At 31.0% G+C, this 22391-nt stretch overlaps 1 protein-coding gene across 1 annotated transcript in view; it reads left to right on the top strand.

Annotated features, from left to right (window-relative positions):
* The window catches only part of LOC142321587 (multiple PDZ domain protein-like), a 1133813-nt gene that overhangs the window by 846424 nt on the left and 264998 nt on the right, over positions 1-22391 (top strand). The window lies entirely within an intron of this gene.

The raw sequence follows: 22391 nt of genomic DNA, 5'->3' as shown, positions 1-22391 counted from the left end.
TAATAATTAGTGTAATAATAAATTTTCATCCACATTACTACTAATTTTCACTTAACATCATTCTAAAAAAGTACCTACTATATATGTTTTTTTTTTTTTTTTTTAATAATTTTGATGTTTCATAACCATGTAATAGCTTAATTAATCAATTAATAAAAAAATTAAAGCACTGTAAAAAAGCAACGTAGTTAAAATTTTAGTACAAATTTTTATCATTTTTCTCATTCTTTATTTTAACAAATATTTTACCAAATTTTAGATAATTGTAAATTAAAAATAATTTTAGAAAACTTTTTATAAAATTAATCAGCCAAAACATTATAAATTCAATTTTTTAAATATACTTTAAACTATATTATAAGTAACTTAAAAAATTTTATAAATGTTATAATTTATTTTACAAACTTAAATTTTTATATTCAAAGAGCCGTTCAATACTTCATAAGTTGCATAGAATCAAATGAGAACTGACAATTTAAATTTGTAGGTTAAGTTGATTGTTATTGAATGCACGTGTATACATCATTAAAAATCATGTAAAATACTCATTTCAATACTGCACCTTACAAATTTGCACAATGTACATTTTTTAATTAAACTTTAAAACATTATTTCAATAAATAATATAATATAATATTCTCAATAAGCGCGCAATTCTAGCAGACTCGGCGATGCTTCGCTATTGCTAGATCTGAGTATACATACAGATTGAATGACAACAATTGAAAGTTTCATAAAACCTTAAAAAACTGAACATTAGAAATTTAACAAGATTTAACCTTTCACATTATAAAAGTCAGAATGTAAATAAATCCAAATGGCAAAACAACAGCACTACCTATCTGATTTAATTCACACCACTCTGTAATCACAGTATTAGGTGGAAAATAATTTTTTAACGAAAAGTGTTGTGGTTGCAAAATCATTACAATTAATACGGAACATTAAGAAACTTACAAAACATTACGGAACCTTATAAAATTTCACCTTTAACTTTATAAAATTCAGAATGTAAATAAATCCAATTGTCAGAACACCACTACCTTCTTTCTTTTACTGTTTAGCCTCCGGTAACTACCGTTTAGATAATTCTTCAGAGGATGAATGAGGATGATATGTATGAGTGTAAATGAAGTGTAGTCTTGTACATTCTCAGTTCGACCATTCCTGAGATGTGTGGTTAATTGAAACCCAACCACCAAAGAACACCGGTATCCACGATCTAGTATTCAAATCCGTATAAAAATAACTGGCTTTACTAGGACTTGAACGCTGTAACTCTCGACTTCCAAATCAGCTGATTTGGGAAGACGCGTTAACACTAGACCAACCCGGTGGGTAGAACAGCACTACCTATCGGATTTAATTCAAACTATTCTCTAAACACAGTAGTCCGTTAAAAATAGGAATTTTAATGTAAGAACAACACTAATCTACGACGCAAGTAACTGATATGCGAAAAAGCAACAAAATAAAAAAAATTCCTAGAATCCGATCGCAGCACCAACTACCGGATTTGACTGATAAACCGAAAATTAAAACAAAAAACGTCTAAAACGCGATCGCAGCTCTGCCTACCGGACCCAATTGTGAACCTTAACCATCCCAAGATCAACAACACATAAATAAATTAAAAAAATATTTTTACTTCAGTACTGTACATTACAAATTTGCACAATGTATATTTTTTAATTACACTTTAAAACGTTATTTCAATAAATAATATAATATTTCTCAATACGCGCACAATTCTAAACGCGATCGCAGTGGTGCCTACTTGTTACTTAATCAGTTGTGATTTAGTTTACATTGGCAACGGCCATACGGGCTCTTTGTGATTGGTCGTTGTGTTTGACAGCGGCCATCTTGCATTGATCTGATTGGTTTTCCTTTGTTTACATTTCCATCTGATTTATTAGCCTCTTATTTATAAAAAAACTGTTTTCTCACGATTTTTTGTAACACAATAATAACACAAAATTACGAAATATTTTCTCAATTTGATCGCAGCACCAACTGTCGGGACAAACTAAAATTAAAATAGAATATTATTGAATATTCGATACTGCGATGGTATTGCAGTCTGCCGGATCTAATGTAAAGCATTCCAAAATCAACAACTACTTATAAATACAAAATTAATTAAAAAACATTTCCCAGTGGACCAAATTGTGAATCTAAATCATTCTCGAATCCCCTTGAACACACACACAAAATTTCATCAAAATCAGTCCAGCCGTTTAGGAGGAGTTCACTTTCATACACACACACACACACAAGAAATATTTATATAAAGATATATATTTCTTCGTCCGAACACATATAGTATACATTTGCTTATATCAATACTTTAAAAGGCTATTTTATGACTAAACTATTATTTTTATTAAACTGAAGATTCCTTTATGCAATCATGCTTTCTGTAAGCTAAATACCAAACATGGTTTCATGTTTTCGATGAAACCATGCCTGGTTTATATTATATTAATTATATTATTGGATTAATTAATTATTTGGTATTAATTATATTTTGCAATATAATAATGCAAATATATTAATTGCAAATAATGAGAATAATTAGAGAAGATTATCTTAATATTTGACAAATAAAGAGAATAATACCGATGCCTCACACCGCGTGCGCGCGCGCGCAAACACAGAGAGAGAGAGAGAGAGAGAGAGACAGTAAACCACGAGAAAGTAGCTGCCATTGGTATCCCACTCGTGACCGCAGAAGAGCTCTTGGTGGCTAGTTGGATATCAAGCGCAGTAAGAACCCTGACTTGGACGGCGTGCCCTAAGAGGCGGTTGAGCTTGTTGTAAAACTCGTTCCGTGATGCGTGGTTGATGCATTCAACTACGACATCATCCGGGAATGGTTCTCAGACTGCTGAAAAACTCCGCCGGCTTGTGCTTCTCAGGAAGCGAAACAGCATCGTTTAGACCGATCTGCTTACTCAATTTCCCGAGTAAACTTTTTGAAGAGGGTGCTGGTTAACAGGCTTAATCAAGAGCTGGAGGCATCTGCGATCTTAGCGACCTCCAATTTGGCTTCCGTAAGGATAGGTCAGCTGTAGATGTCATATCTAGAGTCATGATCAACGTCCGGGAAGCCAGATCGGGCCCAAGGCATACGCATTTGATTCCGGCGGTGTTCCTGTTTGATGTAAAAAAAACGCGTTCTACGGTACACTCTGGGGTACGATATTCTGGACACTGCAGAGTCGTGGCGTCAATCCAGATCTAAGGAGGATAAACCAGTTTTACCTCTCCGAAAGATCGGCGACGGGTATTTCCGCCGAGAGAGAGGTACGGATATTAGGGTGAGTTGTAGTATTCCACAAGGTTCCTTAGTGTGTGGGCAACACTGAGGAATATCGATCGCGTATGACGAACATCTGTCCGTCGTTCTTCCCATTTGGTTAGCCCTTGCCAGGTGTGCTGACAACTTGGCACTCGTGATGACGGCAATGTCAGATTGGGCGGTTATAAACACTAGGAACGAGGCGATAAACATTACCGTTTATCAGGAGATCGGGCTTCAGAAAACCCAAGTGGTCGTAGTCTCGGGTAGGCGTAAGCTAATCCCGATTTCATTTAGGGTTGATACCACGGTAGTCCACCGTGATATCCTTGCGGTGAAAAACCTCGGGATGTGGATAGACAAGAACGCCACATACCAGAGGTTCGTAGAAGAAGTGTCGATTAAAGCCGAAAAAACAGCTACTGCTATCGGTCGGATAATGACCAACATTGAAGATCCTCGGACATCAAAGCGGAGGGCCATGTCTCAGGTGGTGCTCTCGAACGTATACTGTATGGAGCCCCAGTCTGGTCCGTTTCGCTGCACAGAGGGAGAGTAGGTGCAATTTTTAGCTGGGTGTATAGGATTGTCTCCCTTCGGGTATGCTTCAGGTACAAGACCATCTCAGGCAATGCTGCCGGCGTAGTGGCCAGACTTGCGTCCCTGGATATCTTGATTCGGAAGAAGGAGGAGATGTACAAAGAAGTGGGTAGATCAGATGTGGAGGCAACGCTTGTTCGCAGGTGGCAGGATAGATGGGTTCAGTCAACGAAAGGTTGATGGTCCATCAACCTTTCGTTGATGGACCATCAACGAAATCAGCCGGAATCAGGCTGTAGGTCCTACAGCCTGATTCCGGACCTGCAGAGATGGCTGTGCCAAAAATACGAGTAACTAGGGTAGAATTGATCCACATCGGCCACAGATGTTTCAAGGCATACTTGTGCGCATTGGCCCGATTTAGGTGGATTTATTGCAGTGTAAAGGGACTTTCCGCCTGCCCGTACTATGGGGTATGAAACCACATGGTGTCTGTAAAAGGTTTTCCCTCCTTTGACAAAAACAAAAATACCACATAACGTTGTTTTGTATACCTTAACTTAAATGATGTGGCTGTCCAATAAATGAAGTTGGCAAGTTGCTTAGTGTGACTTTTAATATTATCCTTGATCTTCATGCTCTTCACTACAACATTCTATCACTTTTTTTCTCTTGATATTATTCAGCCATATGTTTCTGCCATTATACAGTTTGTACCGAGGCAGTTCTGTCCAACATTTTCTTGCGATCAGAATGTGTAAATTCAATAGAAGTGTTTCTTTTCATAATTTATATACGTAGCTCTTGTAATATGATAAGGTGTACAAATTTAACAAGAATTTTTATTGTGAACTCGGATTTTATATATATATATATATATATATATATAGTGATTTACCAGGAAACCTTGTTTATATGAAGATGATTCCAAATAATTGTTTGCATTTACTTTCTTTTTTTTTGTAAACATATTTTGAAACTTGTAGTTATGAAGATCAGGTAATTTTTTATATTTCTAATTAATCCACCTTTTAAAATGACAAATGTTGATTACATAAATAAATATATTTTAAGCAGTTTTTTTTTTTTATATAATACACATTTTCTAAATTTTATTTAATAAGTTATTAATGAATTCATTTTTGTTGTTAAATTCTTATTTAGTTGATCTTGAAGAGGTTGATATTTTAAATAATTATGTTTTCCTTTTATGTTTTTACCTATAGTTTTGCGCGGTAACGATTCTGTTTATAAAACGTTTATGAATTCTTCTGTCTGTTATAGAAATGATAACGATAACGAAGGGTCTGAACAAATTTAAAGAAGTTCTTGCCATTCAATGGTGTTTGAGAGGTCGTTGTGTGGTGCGGTAAGAGGGGAGGTCATTAAACATGAAGCTGTCGTCTTCAGACCGCAGACCTCTATCCGCCCACCGCCCACATTTAAATAAGTGTCCTTCGTTCTTTTCTATCTTTCCTTAGCTCCCTTTTTCTTCCTTTACTTTCTTGCCGTATCCATATCTCTGTTTTTGATCCTTTGTTAGCGGACATTCATGTTTATTTTTAAGTCTTTATTTAAACAAGTCGCTACTTTTTAAGATAAAATACTGGACTTAAAAAAAATATGTTTCTCTCTTACTTATCTTTTACCGGTTTATTTTTCTTATTAGCTAAATAAATTTTAATGAATATACTTTTACGCATAGATCTAACGTTTTGTTTTTTATCAGTTGAAAATTGATATATAAAATGATAATCAAGTCATCTTTTGGCATTAACTGTTTAGCGTGCGTGCATTTAGATGATTGGCATACATCCAGATATTACATATTCTGTACATGTTAGTTTGATTATTTTTTTGTAGGTAGTCTTTCTATGATATTCTTATTACGAAATTTCTCTTAATATTTTGTTTTTATTCTTAGATAAAATTATTTTATATTTCTTAAAAAATATATACTATTATCATAAACTCGCAAGTTTGGAAACATTTTCATGTCAATAAATCAATACCATTTTAAGTCAATTCCTCTCTTGTAATCAGATAATTAGATATTTAATAAGAAATATAAATTTGTTACATACCTTTTTTTTCTAGTGAACTTGCTTGGTTTTGGCCCTTGAGATTTATTTGCTTATTCGAAGCCGTAATATGATACAAATGTATACAAGAAATTACGTTAACATTCATAGATGCTATTTATAAGTACAAAATAAAATACATTCAACGAAGAAATTTATTAATGATGTTTCTTTTTATAAAAACGTTTAAGTATATTGAATTTATCTAAAATAATAATAGAAAATAATTAGGTATACTACTTATAAAATAATAAAAATGTCAGTTTCTCGACGTATTATATTTTCCTTATGTTTTCTGACATTTTTAGACATGTTTCTGTACACTCTATACTCTTGAGGCGCAAAAAATATGTTTAAAGTAACAAATGTATTATTATCTTTTGTCGTTAGAAAATTTATTTGATTTATTTGGCATTTTCCTGGTACTTTTTTTTACGTTTCTAGAAAATCTAAGAACCTGCTGATTTTTTTTTGCATATTTTCGAGTTTTATTAGCTCATAAAAACTGATAACAGTCCAAATGCCTACTCTCAAACATCCTAGCTTTCTCGTCACGTTCAATTTATCTACTTTACTTCCTTCTAGCGAGTTATTGAAATGAAGAAATGTATTTTTTAATACATTTTACTTTACCTCAGCTTCAGTCTCATGTTATGTTTTCTCCTTACTAAATTCAATTTCTGCCAATTTGCATTATAATAAATCGAGCGCTTTCAACATTAAAAGAAACAAACATTATAAGAAAATGTTTTCAACATTATAAGAAAAAATCAATTTTTTGTTCGTTTGTAGTGAAACAGTTTATTCTGTCTTCGTTAAATTATCAAACATAACGTCTTCATTAGATTTTCGTGTTCGGTATTCAAACAAAAACGTTTGTGTATTAACCAAATTAAGGTTTTTTCTGATGATGGCATAATGCTGAAGATGTTTCAGTGTTTAATTCTCATATGAGGTTCATATTGGTGTTTTGTTTTTAGTTATGTTATATCGACCTGCCTTCTTCATATGCCCTTATTTGACAAAATTCCGTTAAATCGGATTCGTACTGTACTTTCTAAAATTGTTAATTACTATTATAGATACTTCCAACATAGTTGTTGTATTTCTTTAATTTTTCTCAATATAATCAAGTAAAATCAGTAAGTTATGTTACTCGAGAAACGTGTATTGGTTTTTATGGCTAATGAGGGTAGCAGCTTTAAAGGATTATCGTTACAATAATTTATAGTACGTAATAAAGTTGTATGTGTGTGTTCGTTCGCTTGGGAATAGAACAGTAGTAGGGCGGATAATGGATCAGTTAGTGTTAACTTTATGGTACTGGGAGAAAGAGGTTTGGGAGAGATAGGGTGTTAGTTAGGTTAACAGGAATGGCGTACGGAGGTAATAGTATAGTATAGGAGAGGTTGTGAAGCATACAGTGAGTGTTTGGTTTATAGGACTAATGAAGCCCATTAAACAAGATTACAGCCTAGTTCCGATGCACGCCTACCGACCTAAACGCCTAGACACTATTAAAGATATACTCTTGCTTGTTAGTGGTAAGATGAAAAATTACATTTTTTGTAATTTATTTACATTTAAGCTTTCGGCTTGTTTCGTAAGATATGTCATTGATTTGTTTTCAGATTGTTTGTGATTTTTTAAATTAATTAAAAAAAAAATTAAAATGATAATGATAATGAATTTTTCTTTAACGTGTGAAAAGATATCGTGCCGGATCAGGGGATTCGAGCCTAGAACTTCCGGTTGAAAGACAGAGAGGCTAATACTCCGCCACGGAAATTGGCATCATTGTTAATATGAATATACCATCGTTGTCATTTTTAAATTAAAAAATTTTTTTTTTTTCCCGAGAATATTAAAAAAAAAATATCTGGAAAACTTTGAACAAAAAAAATGAAAGCATGTTCTAAAATTTCAAGGTTCCTTTATATCTGTGCTTGCCTAATACCAGACGTTTTCTATGATTTCTCTTTATTTTTTTATTTTTTTTGCTGACTCAAATTTCTCGGTTTTGCGAGAAATTAACCCAATTGCTATTGGAAGTAGCAATTTTATTAAATATGGGCAATGATTTTTTCCTCGCTAATCCATATATTAAAGAAATATAAAAATTAAAAATAAAATAAACTTTTTAAAAACGTATAACCGTTCTTAAAAAGTAAAAAAATAATACTTCTTAAATTCTCATATGAATTTTGGCTAAGTCGGTCTCAAATTAAAGTTTAATAAGGTGTTGATAATTTTATTTTGGCGTCTACTTTTGAAAGTCGTAATTCAAAAAAAATAATTGAAAAATTTTTTTCAACTGCTGGTTTTTATTATTACTTTTTATCTACGCTAACCACACTCCTGTGAATAGGCATTCAGTTTCCCTAAGTGGTACTTTTTATATCCTCCTTTTAAGACCCTATCAACTGATCTTATTACAGTCGGGTATCAACTATTGTGCTAACCTAATTGCTGTTTTATTTTCCACTACTTTTAATCTTTATTTTATGACCGCAATTAAAGTAGATGATCAATTCCTGTGTATGTAATTCTTGACTTCTGGTTTCATTATTTTTTCTTTTTATAGCCTCGCATTACTTAAGTTTTTTGAGCTGTTGAAAATAAATTACATATATTTGGGAAGTTACCATCCAATTTCAAACTTCTGCTAATCGACTAATTAGTTCACAAACTCATACAGCTACAGTGTACTACTATATTAAACCTCTTACATTTATGTTTAAATAAAATATGTGTAATTAATTGTTTATCTTTACCTCTGATTATTGGCATTCTTTGAAAATGCTATATTGTTCTAAATAAATAACACGAATCTAAACTGTAAGTAGTAGCAAAGTGCGTACATAAGGTGAGAAAATATGTTTATACTCTTTTAATATATTTGAAATGATAAATTTCTCCTTAATTAAGATATACAGCATTGCAATTGACGTTCGTTTAACTAATCTTAATAAATATGGTCGGGTGTTTTTGTATAATGTAATATGTGTATTTTCAGGAAATAAAAAAAAAAATTATTAACGATTATGAACTAACCGTTATTCTGTGCTTGTTATAATTTACTTATTATTCACGGCGAACTATATGATCAGTTGCTTAAAATGTTATTTAAAAATCTTTTGTTTCTTAATTGCTTTTGTAATATGTTTCCCATACTATCCACTATATAACAAAAAGAGATTCCTCTTAGAGAAGATTGAATCACTATTTCAATCTCAAAAAAAAAAACTTTTTGAAATGTTTGACAGTGTTTTTTCTCTTTACTTTCTTTTTATCGTGTTTATTCTTTTTATAGAGGGTTAGCCTGGGCTCTCTTTCTGTTTAACCTCTGGAACCACCGTAAGGTATTACTTCAGAGGTTGAATGAGTTTGATGTGAATGAATATAAATGAAATGTAGTACAGTCTCACGTCGACCATTCCTGAGTTATGTGGTTAATTAAAACCCAACCACCGAAGAAAACATGTATCCACGATCTAGTATTCAAATCCGTATAAAAGTAACTGCCTTTACTAAGATTTGAACCTTAAAAACTCTCGACTTCCAAATCAGCGAATTTGCGATGACGAGTTAACCACTAGACCAATCCGGTGGGTTTGGGTGTTAGCCTGGGCTAGTAAATTACAGAAATTAGTCTCGCTAGAGGGTTATCATTAAAAGTTTCAAAAAATATTCTTATAGAAATGGATGAAATTTTGTCATTAACTTTTTTAGAAAGATATTGTGGCTGAATAAATCCCAAAAATTTGTTTTTGCTAAATAAGGAGTAGATTTCTCGTGAAAATGCTAGTTCTAATGTAAATTAATGTAATATATAATTAAAAATATATTGCGAAACTTGGTTCAAACTTTTTTTGCGATAGAAAATCAAAATATGAATGATTAATTAATTATCTTCTTTAAAAAGTGAGGTATCATATAATAGCGCAATTTTGAGTATTTTAGCGAAAGTTTCAGTTTAATTTATAAAATAATAATAGAATAGGATTTTTCTGAGCTATATTTTCCAATGAAATCATCTTAATGTAACGGGCGAGATAAAGATGTGTTGGTGGTTCTTTTTTTTAATTTTTATACGCTGGAAGCATTAAAGAAACAGCAATAAAAAGTCGTCACCAGATAATAACAATTCCGAGATTATAAATAAGAATGGTAAGATTCGCTAATGAGATTATTACTTCGGATCGATCCGAAATCGAGTTACCGATTGGTATGGATTCAATGCACATGGAGAAATTCGACTTTTACCTCCTTGTACGAAGTAAAGGAATTATTGTGATTGCGAAAAATGTCGGTTTTCAGATTTCAACGGAAACATCCATTTTGACCGTCCCTGAATCCATTTTGACTAGTTTCGACGTGACATCTGTACGTATGAACAAAAGTATGTCTCAAAAGTATAGGTTATCTCAAAAGTAAAGACCGTTTCATTGTAAAAAATTTATTCTAAAAACTTTATAAATATTTTCTATTTCTCTTAAACTGCATACCTTATGTTACTTCTCTATATAATCGCCACATGAATTAAGACATTTATGGTAACGATATACCAACTTCAATATACCCTTGTCGTATTCTTCTGCCGCCAGTCCATTTAGCCAGTTTTTTAATTTTTTAAGCGATGTGCTTACTACTGAGAAGTTCTTTCAGTTTCTCAAACAAATGGTAATCAGAAGGAGCTAAGTCCGGACTACATGGTGGATGGTCGTAAGTTTTTCATCCAAATGTTCTCAGTAAATCACGTGTCGGACCCGCAACATGTGGACGTGCATTATCGTGCAGTAGGACGAAGCCATCGGTCAGCCGCCCACGTTGCCGGTTTTGAATGGCGCGCCGTAACTTAAGTAGAGTTTGGCAGTAAGCTTTTGCATTTATAGTCGTTCCACGCGGCATGAAATCAATCGGCAGTATGCCAAACCGATCTCCAAAGATTGTGGATTGTGTCCAAATGGCTGTCTTTTCACCTTTGTTAGTCTGGTTGTCGATTGAGGATGACGTCATTCAATTGACCGCCGTTTTCTCTCTGGCGTGTAATACGAAATCCATGTTTCATCGGCGGTAACAAATGAATTAAAGAACACATCACCTTTTTCTGTTTTTCTGTGTAGCGCATCAAAAATTTCAAAGCAGATCCCATTTGGACTTTTTTGTGACGTTCCATTAAGACGTGCGGCATCCAACGTGCACAAACCTTTCTGAAGCCTAAATTGTCATGAACTATGCGACCAATAATAGCTCTTGAAACATTAGGAAAAAGAAGGGCCAGGTCAGAACTCGTTGAGTGACGATCTTTTCTGATTTTATCATTTACGCGTTTCAACAAGTCCTCGGTGATTATCGAGGGCCTCCCCGAACGTTCTTAATCGTGCACATTAATTCTGTTCTTTCTAAACCTTTCACACCATTTTCGGACGTTTCTTTCATTCATTACATTATCACCGTACACAGCAACCAACTGCCTATGAATTTCAGCCGGCTTAACGTTTTGATGATTTAAAAAATGTATGATTCCACATATTTCACAGTCGGCGGTAACATCGATTTTCCTATTCATTTTATAACATAATAATTCACACGTAATCAAAAATACTACAACGTGTCTGAAAATTACTAGCTTGGCCATAAACGCCACAGGTTCGTCGGTTTTAAAGAGAGAAATTTTCTAGCGGTCTTTACTTTTAGAGATATCCCTCTTACGTATGTATGTATTTCGCATTACTCAAAAACAATTAACCGTAGTATATTGAAATTTTGGATTTACAACTGTCGTAACATCTAGTTGTGCAACCCCTTTTTGATTGCAATCGACTGAACCAAAAGTGTCCAAAATATTCCAAAATTCAAAAATAGTTAGATATTGGACTTTTTGTTACCTGCAGTAATAAGCCCCCGTTCAGAGATTTTCAACAATATATCATTAGTACTTACTTTCATTGGTTTCGGAATTATAGCCAAATGAAATTTTAATTAATGAAAATTTGGATCTTACAAGGGGAAGGCACATCGGTTCGAATCAGACTTCATCTTCTTTTTTTTAATTTAAATATATTGATTAATTAATAATTGTTAACCTCTGATTGTAAAAAAGTCTTACGATAAATAAGAATTCAATAATAACAGTAAAAACGAAATATGAAAAAATACCAGAAGTTATTAATGAAATAAAATTTTACGTACTTTTCATTTAATAAACATGTGTATATGTAATTTAATAGGCGTACAAGGAAGTCATGTGGTGTCCACATCAGATTTTTTTAAAGGTAATGAAATACGTCAGTAAGTGGTATAACGAAACTTTTAAGTTTATTAATAAAAGGATTACAGAATAGTAATCACAGAATTTTGTTGTTTAGCTAATACAATTACAAACGATGGCCGGATTAGCAGATTGGATCAGGCCAGACAAAATTTATGTAAGAGAAGAAATTTGCTAATGCTAAACATAAATTTTGAAATTAGAAAAGAAATTATTTAAAAATATTCGTTAAGAATGCAAATTTTTACAGCAACTTTATGCTGGTAATAATATAGCCAAAAAAACAAATAAGATAATGAAATTTTTTGTCACATGAAGATGTTAAAAATTGTATGAAGGAGAATTTGTGGTAAACCAAGTAAAAAGAATGGCAAGGTTGGTAGATAATGTATTAAGAATTTTCAAACTCGCAACCAGTAAAATCCCGCCGCACTACAGATGAACTACACTTTTCAGCAAATTTAAAAAAAAAAAAAATGAATATATTAGATGAAAATTGTATTAAACTAACGTAAATGTAATCTATTACTCAAGAAATTTAATAATATTATAAGGTAAATGTAATTTGAGAAAAATAAAATTAATAACAAATTTCATAATACACCTACATTAATATTCACTCTGGACATATATTCATAGTAAAAACAATGAAGAAAAATAAAAAAAATAGAAGGTATGTATGCGAATGTCAACTGGTTAATCGGGAATGTTAGATGTACTTGTATGCTGCACTTTTTCTTTTTCTGTTTAACTTCCGGAACCACCACAAGGTATTACTTCAGAGGATGACATGTATGAATGTAAATTAAATGTAGTCTTGCACAGTCTCACAGTGATATTCCTGAGATGTGTGGTAAATTGAAAACCAACCATCAAAGAACACCGGTATCCACGATCGAGTATTCAGATTCGTATAAAAGTATCTGCCTTTATTAGGATTTGAACTTAGAACTCTTGACTTCGAAATCAGGTGATTTGCCATGACAAGTTAACCATTTGACCAACCCGGGGAGTTTGTATACTGTATTAAGTAATTCAAACTGAATAAGGAATAATGGCGAAATAAAAAAGTTAGCCAAGAAACTGACGAAACAAAACGCATAATAGCAGAATGAAAAATTTATAAAAATTGTAATAAATTTTGTGGTCTACGATAACTACCTATTTAAAAATGAAAAAAAAGCTTCGCATTTTTCTTATGTAGACAAGTGTAAAATTTTGAATAACTTACAATAAATATTAAATTTATTTTAGTCGATTTATTTCTTTGTCATTTCATTTTCTGAAAGTACGTAGATAATTTCTACAAACTCGGGGACAATCGGAAACATGAAGTCATCTATCTGGTATCTCTCTCTAATAACTAATAAGTAACGATGCGTCGCATTCTGCTTGGATTGTATATCGTACATTAAGATACAACGCTTCATCGATTTAAACTAGAACACAGAACTTGTGGTTGTTGAAGTGGCCGAAATTAAAAAACTTTTCACATTTTTGAACAACGAGATCAGTTAAATTATTATTCGAGGTTTAGTTTATTTTTTGTTACTTTAAAATTTTTGCCAGCAGCCATATTCATTCTCCTCTTAACATGTATATTCATATCTATATATAATTTATTTTTTAACGACTGTGTATCTGCAATTTATTTCTCTGCGAAATTAGTTAATATCGATCGATTTACTTTTCAAAACTTATGTTAGTGGGCGTCCCATTACTAACACCTACGTTGTTTACTCGCAGGCCGTTCTCGTGTATTGTACTGTACTTGAATGTATTTGATTTATTTTAATTCTATACTACGATTTCAAAATTTGTTTTGTTTTTATTTCCTTTATTATTTTTTGTAAAATTATATTAGTTTTCTCATAGTTATCAAATTTTATATTGCATGTTTTTTTTAGGTGATAATACACCTCTGATTGTTTGCCTTTAAAAAAAATAGTTTCATTCGCCTAAGAACTCTTGAATCAAAGTTTTGAAGCTTTTAGTAGAGTTGAATAAAAATTTAGAAATCATTATCAAGTGAATGAACAGCTACGATGTTGAGTCCTAGAAAAATTTTCTAATAACCTTCATAACATTATCTTCATCCATGTTAATAACTTGGATGGTATAAGTAAATAAGTTTATTTTAACTTTCAATTCAAGTACAATTACTGAAACTAATATAATACTATAATATTTTAACAGTTAAGTAAAGAATTGTAAACTAACTGAAAGACTTTTCGCGTACGAAAACTGCTTTAGGAAAACTCTAGTTTTCAATGAGAGTTTATTAAAAAAATAATAATAAACTTTTATTTTCTCCTAACCCATTTTTTTTTTTCAGTTTCTATGTAAAAATACCAATTCCATTCTATTTTTATACCATTTCCAAATTATTCCAAACTAATACATCTACTGATTTTACTTCTGGAAAGTAAGTTTTCTGAACTTATTCATCGCATACGTATTACTTTGCACAATTAAGTTTCTAATATTATAATATTTGGAAGTTATTAATTAATACGCAAATTTACTTTGTGTGCATTGCAGTTTATAAATTTAGACGAGTGGATAATTATAACATCAAGTAACCATTTCTAGGAAGTCGACTATCTGATGCATTATGTTGTTTGCATATTAAATAGTAGATAATACGTGAAAATAAAACAAAAAAAGTTTACAAAAAAATTGATATTTTTAAACTTTAATCGTTTCCCCATCATCAATATTACCCCCAAAGTATTTTTGTATTTATTTATATTTTTGAATCACTTGCACTGTTACTATGCCTAGAAGGACAAAAATTCTTGCGCAGTGCTGTACAAGATCAACATTTTACCCACGACTCAACGGAGACAATATATGCGTTTGGGTTAAGAGGTGTGTGTGTGTGTGTGTGTGTGTGTGTGTGTGTGTGTGTGTGTGTGTGTGTGTGTGTGTGTGTGTGTGTGAGTATTTTCCTCAAAAACTACTGGACCGATTCTTATGCGGTTTTTTGCATTATATAGGTATCACTTCAGAGCAGGTTCTCAGACATGTTTTTCGGTTTTAGACCACCAGGGAACGCTGCTGTAGGTGTCTCCAAAACTGTTGAGCCGATTTTGATGCGGTTTTTTGCATTATATAGGTATAACTTCAGAGCAGGTTCTTAGACATGTTTTACGGTTTTAGGACACCAGGGGACGCTGCAGTACATGTCTCTAAAACTGTTGGGCCGATTTTGATGCGGTTTTTTGTATTACCTAACATAGGTATCACTTCAGAGCAGGTTCTTAGACATCTTTTACGGTTACAGGCCACCAGGAGGCGCTGCAGTAGATGTGTTTCCCTAAAACAGCTGGGCCGATTTTAATGCGGTTTTTCACATTACATAGGTGTCACCTCAGTGTATTAAATAGGTATCACCTTAGAGCAGGTTCTTAAATTAGTTTTACGGTTATAAGCCGCCAGGGCACGTTGCAGTTGATATGTTTCTTCAAAACGGCTTCGTGGGTTTTTAAAATTTTTAATTTTATTACTTTTCTTTATTTTATTCTATAAAATAATTTATTGTATAATTTTTTGCGAAAGAGATATACTAAACATAAATGAGAAAACAAAAAAAAAACAGGTATAATTATTTTATTTAATATTAAATATATTTTCTATTTATAAGAAAATTAAATTATTATAACCGTAATTTAATAATAAAAATAGCGAGTAGACCCTACCCACAAGTACCAGGTTTAAACCCTCTCACCACTGTGCATAAGTGTATATGAAAAATACACAAATGCAGTCGACATAACCTCAAATTGAAGTTATGTTGTTTGTTGACCTTAAATTGAGCATAACTGAAGTACGATTCAACCAATCTTCATCAAATTTTCACATGCACAACTTCCGGTATATTACTACATCTAAATTTCAATGAAATTGATATAATACTTTTGGAAATTTTCGAGTGTTTTAATACACAGATTTTATACATAGGCCCTATATATATATATATATATATATTTTTTTTTTTTTTTGATAAACGATAATTACATGTTAAGTAAGATCTCTGTGGCGTATTGGTAGCGTTTCAGCCTTTCATCTGGAGGTCCCGGGTTCGAATCCCGGTCAGGCATGGTATTTTTTTCTCGTTAGAAAACTCCACTTCCATATCCCATGCACAAGCTTCTTAAGTGGCGGCGATTAATATCAAGCAAAAAAAAAATCCTGTATTTTAGTTCCCCCTCATACCTCAAAACGTAAAGAAAATTCAATTTCACCCCCAAAGCCCACCGTGCGATGTCAAAAGCAATACCACATTTTTTTAAGAAAAGTGCGTATTCCTTATTTCATTAAAATCGGTTTATTCAGCCAAAAGTTATTAAACTTCAAACATGCCAACACATGTACGTGTGCATGAACATTATCCCCACTTTTTTTTTGTTTTTTGGAGCCTCTGGTCATGGAATGTCAAGAAATAAGTAGCTCAATAAATAAATAATACATCATAAAATGTTTGAGATTGACTAGTGTTGTTCTTAGATAAGTTCTAAGTCTTTAACTGGAGAAAAAGGAGTTAATACTATTCGGTGCAATATCGTTTATTAGTAATGTAATCCTGAGCAAAGCATCCTGATTTACTGAGGAATTACGAACTGAATCGATACCAGAGTCCTGGAGGGGGCTTTATAACATTACTTTTAGCGCAGTTCGTTTCCTTTTTTTACCTTCTTTCCGTTTGAAGAAGGGTGCTCGTTCGTTATCTTTACCTGTCCCGTTATCTTATCATTTATTCCTTCTTTCCCGGGCTTTATTCTGTTATTGTCGCCGGCTTGCGGACTACGTACGTTAAAAATGCTGTTCTTCAGTCCTAGAGATTTATTTTAGGTGCTGTTTTGCGGGGTGTTTGTATAATTTGATAAAAATGGCTTTGTCTATGAACTTTTTTGACGACTCTATTTCCTACCTATTGTCTGATCAAAACTCCCACCCGACAATTGAGATATTCATGAATAAAGCTGAGCCTTCTATATTCGTACTTAACATGTATACTGAAGCTTACTTATGAACCATCTACAATACAAGTCTCTAAAAATAAGTTAACACAAAAAATATGCATTAAAAATTTAATTGTAACTAAGATATTAAGATTAAAAAGATCCATTCTGATAAAGTGGGAAAAATAGATAAAGAGGGGAAAATCCAAATAATGTAATTTTGAAATTATCTTAAGTAAATACGTTAAAAAAAAAATTATTTTATTATTGTTATGCGTGAATCATTTTTTATGTTAGTTTATTATCGTTGGAAAACACAAACAGTAGAGTCTACCATTATAGTAAAATGAAAACAGTTATAATTTTTTTTAGAATAGATAAAAAAAAAGGCAGTCATAAAAGAAATTTTGTAAGGAGCGACTTATAATGATAAAAAAGAAATACTAACACGTTGTTAAGTGTTCTCCACGAATCAGAAAATAATGACAAAAAAAATAAAAAAGAGATAAAAAGAAATACATGCTTAAGATAGGTACAAAACATCTGTTCAACAGAATAATAAACTAACAAAAAAAGATCAAACAGATATAAAAATAAAATAAAAATCATTAAAATAAAAAATTAAATAGTCGGTAATGAATATAAAAAAATATTTTAAGATTGATATCTTTAAAAAGTAAAATAACAAACACACACACACAAAAGCATACATACATACGTATTTTTTTCTTTTTGATATATATATATATATATATATATATATATATATATATATAAAAAAAAAGAAAAAAATTAAGTGAGAAAGAATTATACAAGAAAAGTTAACTTTATGTAACTTTTTTTTTACGTAAAAATGAAATAAAAACTTTACATGATTCTACCATTTCTGTATTGCTTTTGAAAGACATATTAGAATACATGCATTATCTTTCTTAACTTTGGTAAAAATCATGGTACAGAAATCAAAAAGAATAGCATTTAAAAGGGAAGAATTACGTCGTACATATTATTGCAGTAAACAATATCCTGTCCGATTAAATTTGTTGAAGTGTGATGAATTATCCTTGACTCGTTTAGATACTATAACAGCAAATATGGAAGTTAAAAATAGTCTTTATTTTCAAAATATATATATTTTTGTTTTAATTAATTTCATAGTTTTGTTATAATCCAGGCTTTTCATATTTTTCTTGTGGGTAGGTCTTTTATATTATTATTATTTATAGAAATAAATGATTATAAAGCCTAGAAAATTTTAAAAAGAAAGGCTTAACAAGTTGTCAACTATAAATATCTTGTGAAAGAAAATAAAAGATAAAAAAAATTAATTATATTATTGGATCTTTATTGAATAACAAATTATTTCATAATTTATGTTCCCTTAATATTGGTTTATGTGACTTGTATCTTTCATATATCTACAGGTTTATGTTTCGTTGGTACGTGTATTTATACTTAATTGAAGCTATGGAATTTTTATTCCGTAAAACCTTTTTTCTATTTTAAATTAAACATTTCACATGGTATTTAAAGTTTTTTTTATTATTCTTATTCCGGTCTGATTGAATTTATCGAATGAACTTTTGGTAATTTGGAGAACAACATTCCTATAAATTTCCGATTTCTTTTATTCAAACTAAATAGTGAAGGAGGAAAAACATTCGTTTATTTAATATCTAATCCATTTGAATTTAAAAAAATAAATAAATTGAAAATAAAGACGGATTGATTGAAATATTACTTTTTTTTATTTTGTAGATGGGAGTGTATGAACAATAAATAAAATTGTGTAATAGAATTGGTAGTAAGCTTAAATTATTGTGTTGACGTTACTCTGATAAATGAGAATAAAAAATGTTGGCTGTGGCTTTAGCTTGAATGAGTGACTGAAATAAAATTGTGCTGCGCTTTATTTTATTACGTTAAAATCTTTTGAATAGTAAAATTGTTGGAAAACCTAATGTTTCGTAAACAAGCAAGGTTGTGTTGTAAAAAATGTGACGAAAATATTAATATCATTAGTTTATTTTTTTCGTAATGATATTGGTTTGATGATTATAATCATATTAGTTTGCTAATTTTTTTCTTAGTATTTTTGGCTATTATTTAGAAATTACGCTGTTTATTTTATCAGGAAGAAAGTGTTATTTATGAAACACATAACACGGAAAACGTTTAGCTTAGATTGGTTGCTTAGTAGACATTTTTATAAAAAATTTCTTCGGAAAGTATTTCTACAATAACTTAACAACAAATTTATCATAATTTTATACAAACTTTAGGCATAGATATATAGTAAAGTAGTTATAAGCGTTCAGATAATTAAATAGCAAGTCAAACGTCATGAAAACATTGAACTGGAACAAAATCAATAAATTTTTTCTTATATTTTATTCCAAGAAAATTTTTTCTACATTGATAAAGCGCGAATGGTGTTGTCGTAGGGAGGAGATAAATTTGTTAATATTTAAAGTTGTAATATGTAAGATGGTCATCTGTGAGGTTAGCTTCCACAATAATGAATACATCTATATCTTTCATCAAAATGTTTTGAACTTTTGTCTTATATTGTGGCATTCCTCCAACATACTACTGTAATATCTTCAACCAACTAGATCTCAATGGTAGCCTCTTCTCTAACATCTAATAAAGGGTCGTGTTACGTCCGGATTGGTTTCCATTGAGAGCTTCTATCATGCGTTATTCATCCATTTAGTATTATCCATTTAGCATTACCAGGGTGCACCACGTGGAGACAGCTTACATTACACACCAGGATCCTACAATAACTGGAAATTATTATTAGACAGGCGTAAGATGTCACAAGTTTGTTGGATGTCTTCAACGTCCTCAAAAAGATGCCCTTTCAAAAGGAATTTTAAGTTTGAGAACAGAAAATAATCAAATGGGGATAAATATGGAGAATAAAATTGATGATTTAGCTTTTTCATACCTGCATAGACTTGACTTCGTGCTGGAAATTCCTTGACAATTATTCTCTGTTGAGATAATGCAATGAAGGCAAGAGTTTGGCCGAGTAACTTGGCCAAACTCGGTGAATGTACGTTCATAAGCATTCCAGAAGACTCATATGGAAAACCTTCTAATTCTAGTAACTAAAATTACTAGAATATACTAGATAGACTAATGCACTAGTTTGTGTTCACTGCGACTGCCAACTGACGTAAACCATACTTTTGGATTGCGTCTATTATGCGGCATTGCGTCGGAAGTTTAAACTAGGAATAACTTCCGAAATATATTAGGAAACAACGAATCAATGTTATCGAATGTTTTACCCTTCCTTGCGGCCATCCGTTTATATTCAAATATTTGATTTTTATTATTGTAAGTTTTTGGTATTTATACCATTTGGTGTGCGGCAGATGGTAATTTTTTTTTATTTAGATTATTAACGAAAAATTTAATTTTGGTTTCATTTCCTTTTTTAGCATACGTCATGGGTGTATTCCATTTTTGGTGTGTTATTATACTGCTGGATTTTATTTTTTAAATGTTAATTTATAATATTTATTTATTTGTTATATAAATATCTTATCCGGACATGATAACGATTCTTCGTTGTGCGCCCAGGAAAAAAAGAATCCATCGTTTTGTCAATGTACAACTACATGTGGTATATACGTTCATGTTTTATTTATGGATGCATTTTTACCAAGAAATAAATTAATAAGAATATTTAAATCCCGTGAACTCTGTAATACCCTTTAAAAACATGATATTTTTAATTTCTATATACAATTAGATAAATGGCAGTCTATCAGCCAACTTTCAAATTTCTTTATATTTATAAGGCCCCTTTACATACAAACAGAGAATGTTTAGGAAACTGTCTTAATTTGTATGATTTTCCCATAAAAAAGGATGGTGAGTGGGTTTGTTTGTTTGATTTATGTGCTCACATTTTTATTTTAGCTGCTATTGGCGCAGAGCGGACCCCGTGATGCGCCGGGCAGCTGCGCGCAGCGCCCGAACGATTTATACTTCTCAATTCATTCGTTCGAACTATTTATACTTTATACGAACGATTTATCTAAAATTATATTTTCGTTTTGGGGATAAAAAAAGAAAACATTGGGGTAAGAGTTGCGTTAAAAAATCGCAACTTAAATCAGTTAAAAATGTTTAGAATGTGGAAGCTGTTCGTTGAAAAACATTTTGTTGTTGTTAGTACTCTAAATTCATGAATGTTATTTAGTTACAATTGGCAAAAACATTTAACAAAATCATATGTAGTGAAACATAAACCATGTAATAACATATTCGCGGTGGGTCATAGGCTCGCCTTTTTTTTAGTTTAAAATTAAATAACAATCTTAATTAAAATATCTCACCAAATTAAATGACATTTTATTCAGCCTGTAAAAAATATTCTCTTTTGGTATTCCACGTACTCTTTTTATTCTTAATTATAAACCTCGACAGATTTTATAATCATAGCTTCCTTCTCTACCTATTGAAGTTAATAAAGTGTAAGCATATCTCATACAGAATTATGCACAAATTTTTTTGTATGAAACATTTCGTGCTACATTTTACTTAATTAAGAATAATAATTATTAATCTAATTGCCGATTTATATATGAAGTCTTACCGGGTTCAATTCCCGGACAAGTATGGCATATTTCACCCTCTACAAATTTATTATCGTCCAAAATTATTGTTAGATGTCACCCTTTCGTTGGTAATACGAATAACAAAATGAAGTATTGTTTTAAATAAATAATATTAAAATTCGTTGAATTTTTTTTTTTAGAAAATTTCCTGTAAAAAGATATTTAATATTTATTCCATTTAATAATTTTTTTATTAATCTTCCCTCGAAATGAGAAGTATTCCATAAAATTTAATTAAGATCTTGAATGGTTCATCATTATGTTCGATTAGTGGCCAAATATTGATCATTAGTCAAAATCTTATACATATTATATATATATATATATATACATATATATATACATATACATATATATATATATATATACATATATACATACATATACATATATATATATATATATACATATACATATACATATACATATATATATATACATATACATATACATATATATATATACATATACATATACATATATATATATACATATACATATACATATATATATATATATATATATATATATATATATATATATATATATATATATATATAGCCACATTGACTAGCCGCTTGTGAGTCGCCA

Source organism: Lycorma delicatula, chromosome 3, assembly GCF_047948215.1.
Source record: "Lycorma delicatula isolate Av1 chromosome 3, ASM4794821v1, whole genome shotgun sequence".
Lineage (NCBI taxonomy): Eukaryota > Metazoa > Arthropoda > Insecta > Hemiptera > Fulgoridae > Lycorma > Lycorma delicatula.
Note: the sequence above shows the minus strand (reverse complement) of the source record. Positions and strands in the feature narration are given on the sequence as shown.